Here is a 20228-nt window from a genome sequence, read left to right on the forward strand (position 1 = left end):
ATGACAGGTTCAGCATAAATATTTTTCTCTTACCAGGACTGTTGAAATTGACTGACTAAATTAGGAAGGGTTAAAACTTCCTCCAGATTTTGAATTGTGTTCATATCCAAATGAAAGAGATTTCTCTAACTCGTACTGTTATGTATGACACTTGTCATCTGAACAGGAAGTGTGTGGACATTTAGAGAAAAATAGGGAAAAATAAAATACTAGCAGAAGGTCCAAACCTTACACAAAAACGATTTTCCCTCATTTTTTGTTCTGCATTACACCCATCAAATAGGCATTATGTGAAAAAAAACTAAACAGTAAAGGAATATCAAAGGTTGAAACATTGACAGGCTCATAAAAAAATGTTAAAACCAGTACAACAATATGTGACAATATCTTCTTAGCTTGAATATTACCAATATACTCCAGTTAGAATTGAAAATAAAGCCTAATGTGATACATAAAAGGAACATCACTCACTCCCCCATGATGGTAATTTGGTCACCTTGGACTGCTTGGACTATGATATTTGAAGGAGCATTGCAGTTTCTTATTGTTTTTCCCAACAAAACCAATCATAAACAATATCTTACAGCCACCAATCAGATTCAGACCTGCCTTGGTAATCTAAACGATTGGTGCACAGGTAGGAGAGTTACTGAATGGAACAATGAACATACTTCAGGTCTACTACTGCCCTCCTACTCGCCATGTGAGATGATCTTCAAAAACCAATTCCAGTGGATTCAACAAGGTAAACTGTGCAATGTTTCTGATTTTAGCATATATTCTGTGTTTACTTGATATCGTTAAAAGCAAACACTTCCACTTGTTTGGATTTATGCTTTGAGACATTATATGTTTCATAAGTGAAAGGCATAAATTGAAATAAAGAGAAAATAGTTTAGTCTAGCAGTACAAAATATATTGTGTTGTATTTTCAAAAAAGAAAGAAAAATGTTTCCACAAAATGATACACAGATTATATACAGCAATTAGTAGTATGTCTAAAGCCTATTGGTACATGATGGGTTATAGGACTTTTGCCTGTACATACCTTTCCCAAGCTTGAAGAAAAAGAAGTACTGTCGTAAACTAACGCGTTTCGCCTCTAGGCTTCTTCAGGGGTATGTTGACACTGTTAATAAACTAAATAATGAAAGAAGGTTGTTACATTTAAATATGGTCATGATTCTCTACTCTCTTCAAGAGGGCTCTTGCACCATAGATTCCTCCTGCAAGTAACAACCTTCTTTCATTATTTAGTTTTGGAACTTTGTCAACATACCCCTAAAGAAGCTTAGTGGTGAAACGCGTTTGATTATGAGACGATACTTCTTTTTCTTCAGCCTTAGAGAAGTTATGTATAGGAAAAAGTACTATATCCCATCATGTTCCAATGGTCTTTGAACTTATTGTTGGATATATTCTGTGTATCAATTTGTGAAAACTATTTTCTTTCTTTTTTGTTTGAAACTACAACACAATATATTTTGTATTGCCAGACAAAAAAAAGCCTATTTTCTCCTTTCTCTTTAATTCAATGTATGCCTTAGCATTATCAAGGGGTTGGCAACATAATATCATTTTAAGAAGGGAGATACCCCTTATGATTATCGCTGTTTCATTGGGGAACTAAAACGGGCCACAGCCACTGTTTTGATGAAATGTGCTAGCATAATCTGACTGCTGTAACTTTATACTAATCAACCCTGGTATTTCATACAAGTACATGTCTATACATTCAGCTGACATAATCCGTTCTCATGATTTATTTTGGTAGGCAACACACATTACCCAGGAAAGACCAACCTAGGTGATGGACATTTCTTTCCGATAATGATCATCTGCTGGTGTCTGTTACCATCTAAATGTGCCCTAAGGTAAAATGATTGTCACCTGACCTCAGTGAAATTGGCAGGATTGAGTTGTGCACATCAAATGTCCATAGCTTACTTACAGAATCCTTTTTTAAACATGCTACAAAACAAAAGCTTTATTGGAATACTTTCACTCTTAAACAAGCGTGGGGACATTGTTATAAATGAGTCCTCCTCATTCCACATGTGCTGTAATCACTTATGTTCCCGCTATATGTGTGTTTCTGCAGGTTGTTTAAAATAAAATATGACACTAGTTTAGAAACATCCATACTTGGAAAATAAAATTGCATATAAATTGTGGATTGTGTGCTTCTCTTATGCCATCTTAAGTGCAGATATTCCCTGCTATCAGAAGAGAGGTGTAATTTTTCATTTTTGATATATGATCTCTGGAGCGCTAGCATAATGTATGAGCTGTTCTGAAAGATATGCAAGTACTAAGACTAATTTTTTCTCTATTCTCTCAATAGATTCAATTTCTTTTTTTCTATTGTATCAGCACTCCATTTTTTTAAGCATCTAGAAGCTATAAACACGTTTTCCTTTTAAAGGAGAATGAGAGTTTTTACACATAAATATGAACTGAAATGATCCTATTTATCCCTAATTTTTCCTTAAAACCTTGTTTATTTGTAAAATGTATAAACCAATTTTATTAGTGGTATCTATATTACATTTGCTGGTTTTGATTGCTAATACTGCTTTGCTGATCTGTTACAGAAAGTCAGGCCTGCTTTTACCCCTCTTCACATATTATGATCACCAAGGCTTTATGCAAGTTCTAAAAACCTAGAGATAAGACAGTGTTGTGATGACAAGTTTGCCAGAAAACACCAGACAGCAGTTTTAATAGTGAAGTAATGGAGAGAATGAAATGGATTAGTACAGATCTCTGCTATGCTATAGAGGAGTTCTGTCACCGATTTGTCTACACAATACCTAGTACTGCATATCACATAGTTTCCCCAGTCTGTAACCATATACAAGCCGATGTAAAGTAGAACTTTAGTTCTACAATTAAAACTGCAAACAGGATTTTTTTTTGTAGAAGAGACAAGCAATGATGGCGGTGCTCTTGATGGAGCAAGGACAGATGAGTTTAAAATAAAAAATTGCGTTCAGGCAAATAATTATTTTATTGCAGAAGATATATTACCTCTTCTGAAATAAAAAACATGTATGCTTGTAATGGTTTATTTATTATGTTCAGTTCCACTTTAAGTCCACCCATAAGGGTAACTTTTTTTTTAACTTAATTTTGATTTAGGTTTCAGGTTTAGAGTACACAGTCCTACCTGTGCAAGTTGTCACAGCTATGTTCTCTTGTATAAACCTTCTTTGTGCTAAACCTGCCAAAATACCCTCTACAGCCCTGCTGACAATCCCAGCCGAACCACTTAGTTAACAATGAGTCTTCTCTAAACTACCTACCACAGAAAAGGGAATTCTGATAAAGGTTGCTGAATGATTGTACTGTATTGCTCCCTTGAGTTTTAGTTTATTAGGAATATTATATCTATGTTGAACATCATATCACAACACCTTACTCGTACATAGTTGCTTTGACATCGTTGCATTTTTGGGCACACTTTGGGACTCAGGAGTTATATTTCCAACTCTGCTAGTGCTAACAGTAGGGATTAAACTGTCCTAGATGACCTGGAAAGGAGGAGAAACAACACCCCCTTTGCCAAGTACACTTATCTCAGTGAAAAGCGTCAAGGGCTTCTTCCCCACCTTGGTTGCATAAACCAAACGGTAGGGGTAAGAAAATGAAAATGTATGGTGTAATCTTGAAGCCCTTTTATTTGAGGTGATCAGATATGCCTCTTTCTAGGAAAAGTAATAATGTATAAGTTATCCATCCAAAAGGAACTAAGCACAAAAATAAAAGCCATTTTAAAAAATAGTGACCAGGCAGGTCCTTTATCTTCTGGCCTTTGACTGGCCAGGCTGGGGTGACAGAACTCCCACACATGCTCCCAGCAGTGATACCCGGCATCATGCACTGAGCTGTACATTCACATATCAGCAATCTAGGAAAAGAAAATTGCAAACAGGCAGATATCTCTTTTGCAAAAATCTAAATCTAAATTTTTGAATGTAGAATTTTAGTGTAAAAGTTCCGCTTAAATGAAATAGAAGGTACACTTACTGACTTTCAAAATAAAGTTTTTTATGTCCCCAGAAGAAAACCCAGCATGGGTCATATCATTCACACTAATGACTATGTCTGGCAACATAATCCTTGTCAGTCATGATGGACAGTTACCTGCTGATGTTAACACACAGCATTCTAAACTTTACCAACCTTGTTTGGGAAAAAATTACATTATACTCACCTTTACTCCAGCTTTTACCAGCAGTACCTAGGCCAGGTGACTTCACCCTCCTTCAAAATCTATGTTTGTACATCACATATATATTATCTTTTACAAATGACTGTAACATTAGGGGTTACGTTGCACAGAGGCTGTGAAATGTGCTGCTACATAAGCACCCATATTTAATTTTACCTTCCTAAAATGAGAACTTTGAGGACTTTTTAGGCAAGTATACACTGACTGTGGTCTTCCACATCCTGCTTTCTGTACCACCTACTAAAGGACAAAAACACTAGTTATATTTGTATAAGTGAAATGTTTAATCGACTTGCAATCAGTTGAAAAGTATATACAAATGTAATAAGAGCAGCTTTAGTAAATGTTCTCACTTAGGGTTAGAAGCACTGGCAAACAGTAACAATTACAGTTCTTGAAACACATTGAATTTTAATATTGGGTTTCTCTTACAAGTAAATTGTTGTATATTTACTAATAGTAGGGATTGATCAATTATCAAGGTGAATGTTTTTATTACAAAGTTGACAAGAGGAAAAAAATTACATACTCGAGTTTTGCTGTAGGATGTGGACCAATAACAGAGAGCAAAACTTCAAAGTATTTTTGCATTCTCTTTACAGAATACAAACTGTCCAAATTGTGCTATATGGCAGCTATTTTGGTGTATCCTGTTCACTTTCAGATTCAGTCAATTATGAATCACAAACCACAGCATTTATGTGGCTGTTGCACAAACAATTTTGCCTCTGCTCTGGTCTATCATAATTAGTTATGTTTCCAAGTCTTTTTTGTTTTGCATTTGTGGCATGATTTTTCACTGTTTTACACCTGTTAGCACTACATTGAATGTACAGTATGTGTTGATTTTCCTAAATCACCGTCTGCTTTTATTTTTTAGTAGATACTATTACTAATGGCAGAGCAATGTGGGAATTTATTAGTTGTTTATTTTTTCAGTCCACAAGTAAGACATATCTTCTAATGTAGTATGTGGTTGGTAGTTTACTTATGAATGCTGAAAGTGTATGTGGAGGTTGTGTAAGTCATTAATACGGTAGGTATTTCCTACTGGAAGAAGGAAGACCATGTTCAGGAGACAGAACTATCCCATGAATAAAATACTGTCAAAGAGCAACATAAATAGGACTTTAAAAAGAATCTGAAATCAGAAAGTTATTTGTGCCTAAGCAGTACCCCAAACAATTTGTGATTGTCTTGAATTCTTCCAATAAAAAGCAATACAGTTCCTGGTATGTGCAAGAGCTTAGGCATACCTAGACACACAGCCTCAAAGTTGTATATTTGCAGAGTGAGATCTCATTGTTCACCTTGACTGACTCGAGATAGGGTAACGTCATTACTGTTCTGCTCACTATTCTCTTTGTTGGAGGCTTTGACATGAGTAAGCAAAGCCTTGCAACTGCCAAGATGGTCACCTTCACACACAGTGCAGAAAAATACATAGTAAGTCAGAAATGGGAAAAAGAGACTTCAAGGGCAATAAAGGCAGTACTAGTTACTATTTCTTTTTCTTATATCCCCCATTTTTGGCACAGGCCCCTGGGACATTATCAGCTAGTGCAGCCACATACAATGAATAACTGGTCACAATGTATTGATCATGTGAACAGAGGAAAGCACATTTCAGTTGGTTCCCCAATGCTTTATGCCTGATTACTGACTGCCTCCTGAAGCTCTGGCCAATCAGGAAATAGCCTTTTAATCATCCCTGGCTAGTTAGCTGTCTCAGACAGTGTTCGTGTAATGTGTCTGCACTAGTGCTGAGCCCCCTAGCTCTGCTGAGCATTTTTTGTACACCTGTTGTTTAATTCAGTGCTCTCCCTGTTCAGCTCTTGTGTTAACCCCTTATTGCCCAGTTTGGTGTTTTCTTTCCTGTTCCCTTTTGTTTTTGTAGTGTTCCTCTGTGTTTGCAGTATTCTTGGCTCCTGTCGCTTCCTGAGTCTCCTGTGTCTGCAGTGACCCCGTGTCACCAGTGTCTATTTCCTTGATTTCTGGTTCTTGATCCCAAGCTTGTTCCTGACCTCTCTTGCTTGCTGCATGCCTCGACGGCCTTCATGGACTATTTTTCCGCCTAGTGATTTGGTACCGTTCACCACCCTGGTGTGCCCAAGGACCGCAACCTGGAAGACCTGGTTACTGCTTAGATTCTGCACCTTGGTCCTTCTCAGGGCTTCACACCACTTGTGTGCAAGCTATTGCACCCTGTCTTCCCAAGCATAACAATGTCTCTCAAATGTCATCATGTAACCAAAGATCTGTCCTGGAGTAAGGACCAATCATCACCAATAAACCTAAATAGGAAAGGTCTCTGATATCACCAAACTAGCATAAAGACTTCTGAATTAAAAGAAAAGATCTAGAAAAAGTGTGTTTGTGTAAAGAGGGTAGGGTTCCCTAATGGAGTAGGTGGAAGGAGGAAATGGGGAGGGGGTATACCTAAGATCTTTACTTTGCACACAACTAACCTTTGATGAAGAATGGATAAAATATTTTCTAAAGAATAGAAGCACTTGTAAGACTCTACTCTTTGGTTACCTGTAGTGACTTTTTTAAATGCAACTGAAACCAATATTTTTGTAGATTGTGAAGATTTATTGCTGTTTGTGTTCTGTCTAAAGCTGACATTTTTAGCTAGGGTTCCATAGAATCCAAAGGTTCCTCCATAGGTTGCTAGAATTTCCTCAAACTTTTGTTGATTTATTTTTTGGGGCCAACACCAGTTGAAGGAGCCAGCTGAATGACACTAATGATCTTTTGAGTAGCCTGTAGGGTTGTATTTTAGCCAACACTGTAATGGTGAACATCTTTTTTTTTTGCTGGCTGCCAATGTAAGAGGCCTTTCCCCAATTGACCACAAATAATTTAATATAGTAGAGGTTCCCTGAGACTCCCAATATGGTGGTTTAAGTAGAGATTCTCTGATACCTGAAGATAATATTACATAGGTTCATCAAAGGTATAAAGGTTGAGAAAGACTAGTCTAAAGAGTTTATTTTTACCTTCTGTTTATTTGATATGTGTCAGGCAACATGAAGCAGGTCAGATCTCTTCCATGGGGACATTCCAACCCTCCCATAACTGAAAGTAAAAAAAAAGTGCTTTGGTTAGAAAAATATAATTGTGGCTGCTGCTGTTCTATGTTTTAAACACAGTTTGTGTACAAAACACCATTAGCATTTTCCATTGTTTCCAGCAAAGTTTGCAGGTGCTTGCTATTGTTTCAGAAGATAGGAGAAATGGCACAAGCTTTTGCAAAGTGATGCTTCACATTATAATCTCCACTTGCTTTTATCATGCATTACATGACCAACCCTAGGACCTAAGGGCCTCATTGTATTCAAGAATTCTTACTTTTTTTTCAGCCATTTGTCCGCTGAATATCTACTATTCTCTCTTCCTGTCTGGTATGTTGCTGAACGCTCGTCTTTGGATTGTCTGTACAAAAGGCTCTTATCAGAGCCCTTACTTTGCAGTAAAAGGGCTTTAATTCTCTAACAGGATTTGCCCTCGGAGTAATATGAAAAAATGCATCCACATATTGTAAGAATAGTATTCTGTTTTTATCAATACATCTTGGGCTTACATCTTTATTATATCTAGTTTGTAGCTCTATTAATATAATATTTTGGATTGTATTAGTGTACAGTGACTAATAATAATAAATGTACTAAATTTCTTTAACAATTAATAAATTTAAAGAAGTACAGAATTTATTGTTTAAGGCTTTCACAATCCTTTCCAACAACTAAGAACTGCACGATGCATGAACAAGTGCTGTACATACAGCACTGTTCTGCTGTATGGAGGGGGGAGCGAGAGAATGACGGAGGGGCACCCCGCTGTGCTCTCTCCCCTTCACTTCCATTACGAATATTTGTTGTCCATTGTCCGTGGATCCGCCAGGACGGTGGTTCGGATGATGGACGACAAGCACTGTACACACGTAACATTTTCGTCCGATATCGGCCCTGAGCCAATTATCGGACAAGAATAATTGCACGTGTGTACCTAGCCTAACACCACTCTAGTATGTTAGACCCCATTGTTTTAGGTGCAGGTTCTGCCATATCTGCATTGAAGCCTTGTTGTATTTGCTGCATCTGCCAATGGCCTGGACAGTATAAATGTTTTCCAGTTTTCACATTGTGGTAAAAAAAAAGAGGTTTTAATTTTGATTTATTTGCAAATATATGTTAGCTATATATGTTAGCTATACTGGCACATCTAGACATCTCTACAAAGTGTGGTCCCTAACAATAAACTATCTGAGAGCTCCTGGTAGGACACAGTATATATACATGAATACTTACTTGGAGGTAGTAATCATACCAATGGTACAACCCTGGCTGGCTGAACCCGTCTGAAGACAGCTCCTAATCCAACAATGAAGGAAATGAAAGTTGCCCACATCTGTAGCACAGTAAAGGGACACAAGGGGTAGGACAATACATTAAACAATGTATTTCCAATCAGTCAGCACTAAAAGTTTTAATTTAAAGAGGAACATTTGTTAAAAAAAAAACAAAAAAATATGATATGTACCTTGATAGGTGAAAAGCCAGCGATCTCTTCATAATCCTAGTGCTGTCCTATCTTCTTCCTCCTTCCTTGCGCAGACTGGACAATGGAGGCTGTCGTCTTTTGTTCTTTTTCTTACATCATCCGATCTCATACTTTGCAGGCGTTAGATTGGGGGACGCACCTTCATGAAAATTGGCACTTTTTTAACATTCCAGGAAAGCCCCTCCTGCGCATTCCTGAGTTTAGGCAATCACAGAAGGAGCAGCCTCTTGGGATACATACGCCAAAGGGGTAAAGACAGAAGGGGAGGGGTCCCCTTAAATTAAAAAAAAAAAATGTTTTTCTTTATATAAAAGGGTTAGTTGCAATTAGATTAAAAAGTGTTTACTGAAACTTGCTTTTAGTTTATTGTCTTTCTCTTTACCCTTGTGCCATTACTCTGATTAATTCTTGAGTCTATTGCTTACAGCATGTTTGAAGAATTAGAGACTGTAGTAGAGACAAATGAGAATTTTGGACAATGAGAATTGTAGGACATGGTAAGGTATGTTGTTTAATATGATGTAACAATATTACTATGATAATTGCTAACATTTATGCTTCTATTCCTGTACACTGATTCCTGAAATAGGGAAGTGCAACGTGTGAAGCTGCATGAGTGCCACATACCCTACTCAGCCATATAGGGCCCCCTAAGTCAGTTCAGTTGGGGGGCCCCAAGAGCCCATTGTTGGCTACATCTGACACTGCCTGTATTGTTTCCTGTTTTGATAACTGAAACAGCAATTTAAATGTAGGTAAAAGCAGAATGACAGTCTGGCAATACATATAAATACTTTCACCCAAATTAATTTTGTTTAAATAGTTATTTTACCTGCTTTGTCCCAGAATAGTGTCATCTGTTTAAAACTTCTCTCATTTCACATTACAGTAGTGCTGAAAGCAGCCATTCTGAATAGTTATGCCATATCTTGTTAAAAGAGAGAGCTGAAAATGTAAGAAATAAAGCTTTTCTTCTTGCTCACCTAAAGAGTATGCAGGAACTCGTCTTATATAAAACTCAGATATTGAGGGTCTAGTGTTCTTCTCTATAATACTCAAATCAAAAAAGCTCCACATGGCAGAATACACTCAGAATGCATGCTGCACATGCTTTAAATATGTAAAGGGATAAAAAACAAAGCTCAATTATATGAAATCAATACTTCTACTATAAGGAAAACAATATTTTAGTGGCATTAATTTCAGAGACTGCTAATGTAGGACTGGCAGATCCAACAAATAAAACCCAAGGGCTGACCATGTTTGAAGCCCCAGGAACCTGAAATTTTCATTACAGAATCTGCAGTTAATTCATGCAACAGCTGTTTTCTATGTGTATGCATATACAATTTAACCTGAATGGAGTTGTGCCAGGAAGAAGCCTTGTTGTTCAAAAAACTTTTGGAAACAGGTGATACATGCAATTAAACTGGTGTCCACTCTTTGCTGTGCATATATAACACCTGGCACAGAATACTGTATCTACAATGATAGAGAACATAGAGATCCTAAGGCCAGAAGCATAGCAGGACTCAGGAACCCAAAATTACCTCCAGATATACAGGTGAAGTTCACAACCCCACCAGCAGGTGAAACAAATTTTATGAAATTGTCCAAATAGTGCAAAGATAGTCACCTGCTAGTGACTGTTGGAAATCTAGCAGTTCTGGAATATTTTGTCACCAGCAAATTGGATAAAAACGTGAGCATCATTTCCTGAGAAGAACACACGCGCAAGAATAGTTTTTCATTGAACTCATAGCAAAAAGCACGCCTTCTGGTACAATTTGTTTAGATTGATGAAAGTCTAATCAAGGACAGAGTTTGGACACAGTAACAATAACCATGTTTTGCACAAATCCAGCATTTTAGGAAATGAACCTTACCCTATCTGTGAAGCATGGTGGTGTAAATTTTATAATTTTACATCAGCAACCTTTCCCTATCCATCACCAACTGGTGTAATTTTGAATAAGCAGACAGCTGCTCAGACTGCTTGTAACCTTCAGGCACTAGTGCAGATCACAGTCAGAACAATATACCTTCTTTTCACCAGTGTGTTACTTGGCTGTTGTATATTGTATAAAGATTTTTTTCTATTTGTCTGTTTTTGCCTTTTTTGTATTGTGTATGAAGGGTAATTAGATCCACATAGTCCAGATGGGTAGCTGCTGTCAATATTGTGAGTTCAACAACAGAAAAAGTTATTCAAATGCCACACACATTTACTAATGCAGCTTCCATCCAGCCAAAGGGATATCTAAGTAACACACAATTATTGGTTAAAAAAAGTTTTTGCCTTCTCTGCAGGCAATCTGCCCTTGTACTGACAGTTAGCATTTTCAGATAAAATGGAAATAATTGTAGGATTTTAGGAATACTTATTCTATTTGTGTCACATGTCACCTAGATTCTTATAGGTGCTTCACAAACTTGTAACCAGTTCACTTATTAACATTTATAGTGCAGCTTACACCTATTAACACATGAATTTATGTGTTTTAATGTTGTAGGGTTTAGCAGACAGGAGGGAGCAGCTTGCCCTGGAACCGCTATATACACTATAAATAAAGAAGCAATATACTGCAGCCTGTTGTGTTCTCTACTGGGGCTGGTTTAATGAGAGGACTGGACCTTGCACTGCGATTTATTCACACTGTAAAGTTATTCATTTCACGAAGGCCAGGGAAGCACTGTGTCAGCATAATCCATTCACGCAATGCATATTTACCAAGATTTGAGCCTTTATTGTTCCACCAGGCTAATAAAAATACACGGGAACTGGTAATATCACTTTCAGAGGTCCCTGCAGGGAGGTGAGGCAGCAACGAGCTGATTTCAGAGTACAATAGGAGAAAAGTTTGAGCTAGAGAGTTTTAGGGAAAAATAGTTGAATGTGATCAGAATTTTCAATAGAAATCTATATAAAACTGCAAAGGAAACAGATACTTCAGCTTTAACCAAAGTATATATATATATATATATTTGTATTTTCCTGGAATGTCAGCTGGGTGGCATGTAATGGTGGTCTGGTGGGGATGAGGTAGGTAATGGATTGTGAAGGGGGTGGATGTAATGCATTGACTTTGTGCTACAGAGTGTAGGGGTCAGGAATATGTAACATACAGGTCAGGAGTTCATTACAAATATAATGCACAAGGATTTGTTTTGCAAAATATGCATCCGCTACAAAACTCATAGACTGCATGTGTCAGGAGTGCTTATTGCACAGAGCACAAGTCAGGAGTGTCAGGTACACATCTCTACCCAGTACACATTTTTCCATCCCAGTAAAAATATTTTACCCCTCTACACATCTCTTCCCCAATATGTAACTTCCCCCTGCCCTCAAATACTACCCCTTCATAAGAAGTCTGTGTCTGTGCTGAAACTTGGAAATTGTGGGCTGTTGTGGACAAAATATTTTATGATCAGCCAGATCCTGATAACCAAAAAATATGAAAATAACTATGAATGATATACATTGTGTAATTTATCACTGTGTAATTTATTGAGAACAAAATTACACAAAAACAGTTATTGGAAGCCAAAAACAATAATGTACTGAGGGGTAGATTAGAGTAGACATTCTGGCCACATTAAACCAGTCATTATCCTGCACCAGGAGGAACTCAGGCCCCATTGCACCAGGTAAGGTCTGACAGTGGGTATCATCCTTGTACCTAACAGCATCATCAGTCCCAGCATGTGAAGGTCTGTGTTCCCCACTAAGGATATGGCCCCCTAGACAATCACTGACCCATTGTCAAAGTGATGATTCTAGATTATGTTGCAGGCAGCATTATGTTAACCACAGCATTTCTAGACTCCTATCACTCTTTAACGTCACTGGTTCGCCAGGCAAATGCCATCAAGCTGCACAGTATTAGGCTTTTAGCATAGGTCCTACTACAGATTTGGGCCCACATGGCACCCTCATGGAGTCCCTTTCTGATAGTTTTGTAGGAAACATACACAGGAGAAGCCTGCTGGAGGTTATCTTCTAGAGCCCTGGCAGTGCTTCTCCTGTTCCTCCTCATACAGAAAGGTGTATACTAGTACTGCTGCTAGGTTGTTGCTCTTCTACGACCCTTTTCAGCACTCCTTGTGTACAGGCCCATCCTTGTGTATAGGCCCATCTTACAGTATATACACAGTACTCTTCAGACTTGCAATGACATGTATGCCATTCTGGAGATTCTAAACTACCTGTGCAACCTGAGTTGGCTGCACGTGCTGCCTCATGCTACTGTACAGAACGACTGGAAGAATCATGAGAGAGAAATGGTCTGTGAAAAAAACATTGACCCCTCTGGGTTATTTCCCAAACTCCCCTCCATGTTGCAATTGAAGAATGTCTCCTAAGAAACGTGTTTGAGTGTAACTAATACTATCCCAGTAAATCCTATGAGTAAATTAAAGGAAGCCAAAATGACTAAATAGGATTTCCTATTATTTATCCGATTATTAGGTTTACCTGATGTATGGTAGCAGCGACAAGGAAGTTGTGCAACCATTAGAAGCAGATGTGTTCCAGGATCACCAGATTACTGACTAAAATCTTCATCAGTAGTCATCCACACTCTTCAGATAGTCTCCACGCTATAGCTTACCAGGGTATTCCATCCAATGTATTTTCCAATCAATTATCATGCCTACCCATCCAAATGCAGAGCTATATATTCAAACACAATTTACCAGCCAATTTATAAATCTAACTACAGGGCAATTCCTAAACTGATTTAGGAAATAAAAATCTCCATACAAACTGAAGACCTAAGAAACCAAATTAAATAATATTGAATACAAATTTAGGAATCTTGCAAATCATACATGTCGAGTTTTTACAAAGATCACAAAATATTTAAATCTGTCACAGGAATAAACAGAAAGCGTACACTGAAAATTCAATGCCTTGTCATTCCTGCCATGCGTAGCGAACAGGAATAAATAAGTGGGAGAATACGGCTTATAGTACCCATGAGGATCTCGGAGAGCCATGAAATAATGCTCCGTGATCTGAGGGCCTCTGTTCTATTGTTTAATGTCAGTGTTCATGAGCACGTCATAAGAAAAATGCTGATGAATTAGATATTCATTGAAAGATTCCAATGTCTTAAATATGACAAATGTACACCTGCATCTTACTATGGAAAATGCCAAAAGTGTTGCACAGACAGGTTCATGAGATGGGTTTATATGTTCAGAGGTATTCATAATGACTGTTTTTCTTTAATGGTGGAAGTAAACATTCTAAGTGAAGTTAAATTGTACCTGCATGCACAATAAACGTATTTACCATGCTCTACTTGAAATTTAGGTCAAATTCCACTGAAATTAGTGAGGGTTAAATCAGTTCGTAAAAATCTGCCCATTTCTTTAAACAGTTCTTTAAATATCACACATGTAAGATGCCTTACTGTTGTAAATGTAAAAGTAGTTGTAAATATATATGTATATATACCCCTGTACTCATTTCCCTGTGGGGAGGGTCAGATATCTGGAAGCCCCTTTATCCCACAATAAGCCTTCCCCCCATAAAATCACTTTATCTATTTTGAGGGACAGGATGTAAACATCTGGCATGGGGCATAGTCAAAAAAGCAAGGAGGCACACACTTGCTACCCTCCTTATTTTCTTAGCCACCTCTAGGTAACTCCCAGAGATAGAAATGTTCCCAATGGAACATAAGACCCAAATCCATTAGTCTTGGTAAACTTGCAGCGTACATATTGGACGGGTGCTTGTCGTTAAGGCACTTTTAGGTGAAGGATAGGGTAATTTTGCTAAAAGTTTAATGGTCTTTTAATTCTTGGAAACATTAAAACAACTTTTGTTTTAATTACATTTTTATTTGCAACTAACATGTTAAACAGATTTATCGCACTGGTACAAAAGCATGGAAACACATATATAAAATTATACTACAAACAAAACAATCTAATGTCAGCTTTGCTTTTTTTTAATATGTACTCTGTGGCACAAGCAGGCATAAGTTTTTGATTACTTTCTGACATAGGTAGCCCTTAATATATCAATATATGAGTTTAATACAAATCTTTGTATATTAAACAATGTTATATATGAATTGTACAACTATTTTAGAATTGTACTAAAAATATTTTTTATGAAAATACATTTGACAAAGTTTGTTATATGTTTATCTAATTGCCTGGTTACATTTTATCCATCAATTTACCTGTTAAATCACATATACTTGTTTTAGGTACAGTATAACATCACCATCTGCATGCAACACCAATACCAAACAAAGTGCACATTAAAGGACTGGCCATCTTGCATGGATCTTAACCCTTAATAAGAATCGATCTAATTAACAAAACTAACAAATTAGATAGCTTGCGGCTTATTAATAGGTCATAGAACCAGGTAAATAAAATGAAACTTTTTCTTTTTCTAAACTCACATGCTTTTATGCCTTAGGCATTTGCCTAGCTGGCCTAGTTCTTAGTACAACTTTGATACTTGTGTGGAAGTTGCCTGAACAAAAGACCATCATACACAATCCCATTCACGACTAGATATGAGCAAAGGCACCTTCTCACTTCTCTGCTATTGTCTCATTTTCTTCTTCACCGGGTCTGATGTTTCTGACACTCTGTCACTTGCAGGAAATAATGCTTGGATGGATTAACATTACAGGTGCCTATAGGCAAAATATCATCGTTTACCTTGTGCAATCCTTACTATCTAGTACAGAACCTCCTTCCCACATACTATATATATATATATATATATATATATTTATAAAACCACTAAGTGCCCCACTTCTGAGAGTTTTTATCTAACAATATGCTATATGCTATTGTAACATCATGTAATTGCTTATTACATATGATCCATTAGGATATAAATTGTCCTTCAAATAAACTCTTTTATGTTCTCTAGTTTTCATCCAAAGGGATGAAAAACAAACATGCCCCTGCCCTGTGCAACTATTACCAATTTTGCCGGGAGTGGAAAAAAATCATTGCTCCCATGTTAATGGAATAAAATGGACAAAATGTATGTAAGAGAGGATATATAAGAACCAATAGCTGGCAGACATGCTTACAAAATCCTAAATTTTAGGGCTCCTTGGTCGCTCTACAGGGCATCAAAGGTGATGTAAATTTTATTTTGGGGGACATGTTTGCTTTAATGCTGCTGAGTTGTTGTTATACAGATCTTTACCATCAAAATGAGCCAACAGTACCAGAATATTGAAATTTCAGAAACTTCAACTATGTCATGTAAACTTCTGCATGGTGTAATGAATACTTTTGAAAACAAGCCAAATGTCAGAATGCTTTGTCATGCTTCCTCTCTGTAAACGTGTGTTTCTCCAGTCCTGTAATGTCAGTATTGTATAATAGACCATTAGGCATTGTTCTCTGAGATATCATTCCAGAATACAAAGTTGCTGCATCCATTGTGCATTTGAAATGATGACATTGTTTTAATAATAACTACTTTGTAGAATCATAGGCGACTCTTCGTGTACAAGGTATGTGTGTAGGCTCTTGGACATTTTCTGTATCAATGGGAAGCAGATGCAGAATTCCAGGTATCATCTTCCTCCTGCCACATGAGATGTCCCCGTTTTGAAACATCCCATGAATGCAATGTTCAGCAGAGGCCTCTTCATGTCACAGAATCAGCAGATACACGTATATCACACTGGTCATTAGTGAGCATCCTTCTCTTCCAGCTTGGCCCTCAGCACAATGAAGAGACAGGACACGAGCCATAAAACTGAAGCCCCTGTCACCTGCTGTCACCTAGGTGAGGATTTATCAGGTCCTGCACTGTCCTTTCCCTGGATGGTTATGAATAATGAATGGATAGTTCTTTTCCCCAAGCATTAATAAGACTAGAACCAACTCAAAGAAAAAAAAAAACTTTCTGCCTCAAAAGACACCTTGTGTTTTCTGCGGTCAAAATCCATTTTTAATTTCTTCAGCGGGCCAGAGGGGACAAGATTCATATGGATATTTATATATATAATTGCCAAAACTCTTTGCATTGCCATTAAGGTAAATTATATCCCCTGAACCAATATACAGTATTTAATAACATAAATCAACAAAATGCCTTCATATTAAATAAGGCTAGCATTATAATGTAAGGATGTACAGTATATAGGTATAGTGTACATCTATCTATTTGTGCATTAATAATACCATAGATTATTTCTATTCTAAGTAATGTATTTTTTTTTTATTAAGATCACATTACAATCAAAACTGAATCATAAATGCAAGCAGAAGTGAACATTTTCTGCCTGTGTCATCAGCACCAGCACGTACCACTACTTGCCAACAGTCTGGTTCTTTTTCCTACTTTGATTGTGCAAAGTACTTCCAACTATGTCTGAAGAATAGTAGGCACATAACGTCCCCCAGGGTGCAGTGCTCTAGCATAGGGGTTGTTGATAGAGGCTCATGTACTGCGTCCTGGGAGAAGGTTACATGCCCCCTTTCTATGTTGTCTTGAAAGGGCAAAGTAGCGGATAAAACTTATAAAGTAGCCCACTATCCCATGGGAACAGTATTATCTTACTATATGGACATAAACCCTTTGTAAGTCTAAATATTAAGTTTGTAAGTCTAATACCTAAATATAGTCCCGAGTTACATATGAGATAGGGACTGTAAGGTTTGTTCTTAAGTTGAATTTGTATGTAAGACACAATAGGTATAATATTTTTTTAAATGCAATTAGGACAGATGTTTGTCTCAACATATTATTAGGCAGCATGGTGTCAGTTACTGTAAAAAATCCTCACTGTGAGCTAATGACAAACAAAGCAAAAAAAAAAAAAGAAAAACTTTGGAGCCTAGACATTCATTAACTTCTGGGGCAAGCTGTGCTTTGATATGCAACAAGAAACAACTGCAGAGTTTGTCTTGGTCATTAAAAAGTTACAGATCAGGACAGCTCATAAGATCACCCACAAAAGATTTCTTCTGCAAGTCATGCAAACTGCCCCTCCCCCATCAAGCCTCCGTCCTGCACACGAGCGAGCAGGGAAGGTCCGTTTGTATCTAGGAGTTGTCCGTATGTCGGATGTCCTTATCTTGGGGACTACCTGTACATGGTTTTTACTTAATGCAAGAAAACTGTGCACAGGTAACAGCTAGGTAAGAAATACTGATAGCACCTATCTGCCAAGTCTCAAATGCTGGGAAAATTGGTGTGACAAACACCATTGTCATTTAGCTATTTCTTATAGTTACAGTAAACCCATATGCAATTTCAGGGGTGAAGTTTAATAAAAGTGGAGGTTGGGTAACATTCATAGGGAGGGAACTGTTTATTGGTTTTTCAATGCAGGACTTCTTTTCTTCTGCCATACTAATTTCCACAGCTATACATAAAAACATGTTTGTATGGCAGAATTCTTTACATTAAGCTAAATTCACCAAGCTTTGGAAAAAGAATACGGGTCTATATTTTACCTATGAGACTTTAAATTCTATTGTATTCAGCTAAAATCACTTTACAGGGTTAGATTTTTTATCCTTTTTGTTAGCTTTTCAGCCTGTACCAAAAATGATTTTGGCTCATCATCTGTTACTGTGCTTGGATATGCCATCTTGGACTGACACAGGACCCTAATCCACTTTGCCAAACTCCTATTATCATGGTTGATTGATTTTTACCATCATTATTGCCCTTTGCACTCAGTCTTATTAAATAAACCAGAGTCATCAAACATGCCTACACATTGACAAGACATGAATGCCCGTGTCACCTGATTGCAACATCCCAGAATGAAGTTCTACTGAAAACTTTAGCAGTTAATAACTAACATTTTTGGAGTCATATCTATACGTTAAAAAGATGGTAATACCTTATGCATGGCTGCAGACTAACATAAAATGCACTTTTATTTATACATTTTTAACAAGAAGCAAATCAACTTCAAAGCATACTCTCTGACATGCGTAGCTGCAGGCACTGTTCATCATGTTATCCAAAGTTCACAGCAGGAGAACTGAGGTCATTCAAATTGTTCTCTCTTCAGCTAAGCTCACCCACCCCCTATCTCTGTGTTACTTTAGAGTAGATTTTCTGAACCTTTTTACCCCTGAGGAACCCTTAAAATAATTTTAAGGTCTTTAGAAACTCCTAATAAAAAAGGTTTTGGGAGGTCAATAGGAAAAAAGCTTCTTAACTTGGTAGCTAGTGGAAAAAATGCCTCTCTACAGTGCTGGTTGGAATACCATAGACACCAAAAACATTAAAAGGAGTCATAAGCTGGATCTCGACCATGTGGAGGTGGCCCAGGCTTTGTGCCGGCGTCATCAAATGTGAGGTCAATTAGCCATAGTTTGAGGAACCCCAGCAAACACCAGAGGAACCCTGAGATTATAGTAAACCCCTGGTTGAGAATGACTAAAGGAAGAAGAGGTGAGCTTCTGAGAAATGAGACCTGTGTTTCTGTTGAGATGTTTGAGGAGAAATAGATCCATGGTGGCTACTGGTATATCAGCAATGGCTTGTTTAGATACTCATTCACTCTTTACATTTTATTTTTTTATATTTCCAGTGCCTGACCAACACTTCCCTCCAAAGCTAAACTCCAGCCTTAAAGGAAAGAACATAAGACAGCGGGGTATTTTTGGCAAAAAGTAGCAATTCAGTTATTAATACGGTAAAGTACCATACAGCAAAAACTGATCTTCAGAGGATCAGGAAATAAAACATTGTCATCAAAATGTGGCCCAGTAGTGCTCTAGACATTAACCATCTGGCAATACTGAGTTCAAAATTGAAGCAGTGTATACAAATAATGGCATACATTGACCCGATTTATAGGTCCACGTATGCCCCCCTGTCTCATGTTCTTTCCTTTAATACTATTGTTTGGAGTTGGCAAGACACTCACGTTAAGGGTACCGTATATTTTTATAAAAACACACCCTCCACCACTACCATCGTAAGTAGCTGAGATAAACTCCAGCCTTACCTACACAAGGACCTTAAAAGGTCTACCTGTTGGGGGCATATTTATAACAAAGAATAGATATCACTTTCTGCTCTCCATTACACTGCACTTAGCTGGGCACGTCATGGCCCTTCGCTTTTTCTGTAATTCCTATCCAAACAAAGCTCCATGGAGTGTTCTCTGCACAATAGAGTATAGAGACCTCCATTTGGAGAAGAGTAGCTCAGACCTGCCCTCATTCCGTCACATAGCATTCTGTGCTCATTAGAGCAGAGGTATAACTGTGATTGGAAGAGAGCAGGTCACGTGACCTACTCTCCTACAAATCAGAGCGCTATGTTTGCTCCAAAGCCGTCCCTGCAAAGGACAAATCTACAGAGCACATTGCAATGCTTTATAAATGTGTCCCTTAATGATGTTATAAGCCAAACATTAGAAAATGCAAAGCTATATTTGGTAATTAAATTATTAAT

The 20228-nt window shown here is 37.5% G+C and overlaps 1 long non-coding RNA gene across 1 annotated transcript; it reads right to left on the reverse strand.

The window, feature by feature from the left end:
• Positions 1-7225: 7225 nt before the first annotated feature.
• Positions 7226-8909, reverse strand: LOC140336223 (uncharacterized). Its single transcript, XR_011921841.1, has 3 exons — positions 8780-8909; positions 8548-8647; positions 7226-7315 (listed from the first exon to the last, which is right to left on the reverse strand). It is a non-coding gene; the product is annotated as an uncharacterized lncRNA (long non-coding RNA).
• Positions 8910-20228: the final 11319 nt, after the last annotated feature.

This window comes from Pyxicephalus adspersus, chromosome 8 (assembly GCF_032062135.1).
Source record: "Pyxicephalus adspersus chromosome 8, UCB_Pads_2.0, whole genome shotgun sequence".
NCBI classification, from domain to species: Eukaryota; Metazoa; Chordata; class Amphibia; order Anura; family Pyxicephalidae; genus Pyxicephalus; species Pyxicephalus adspersus.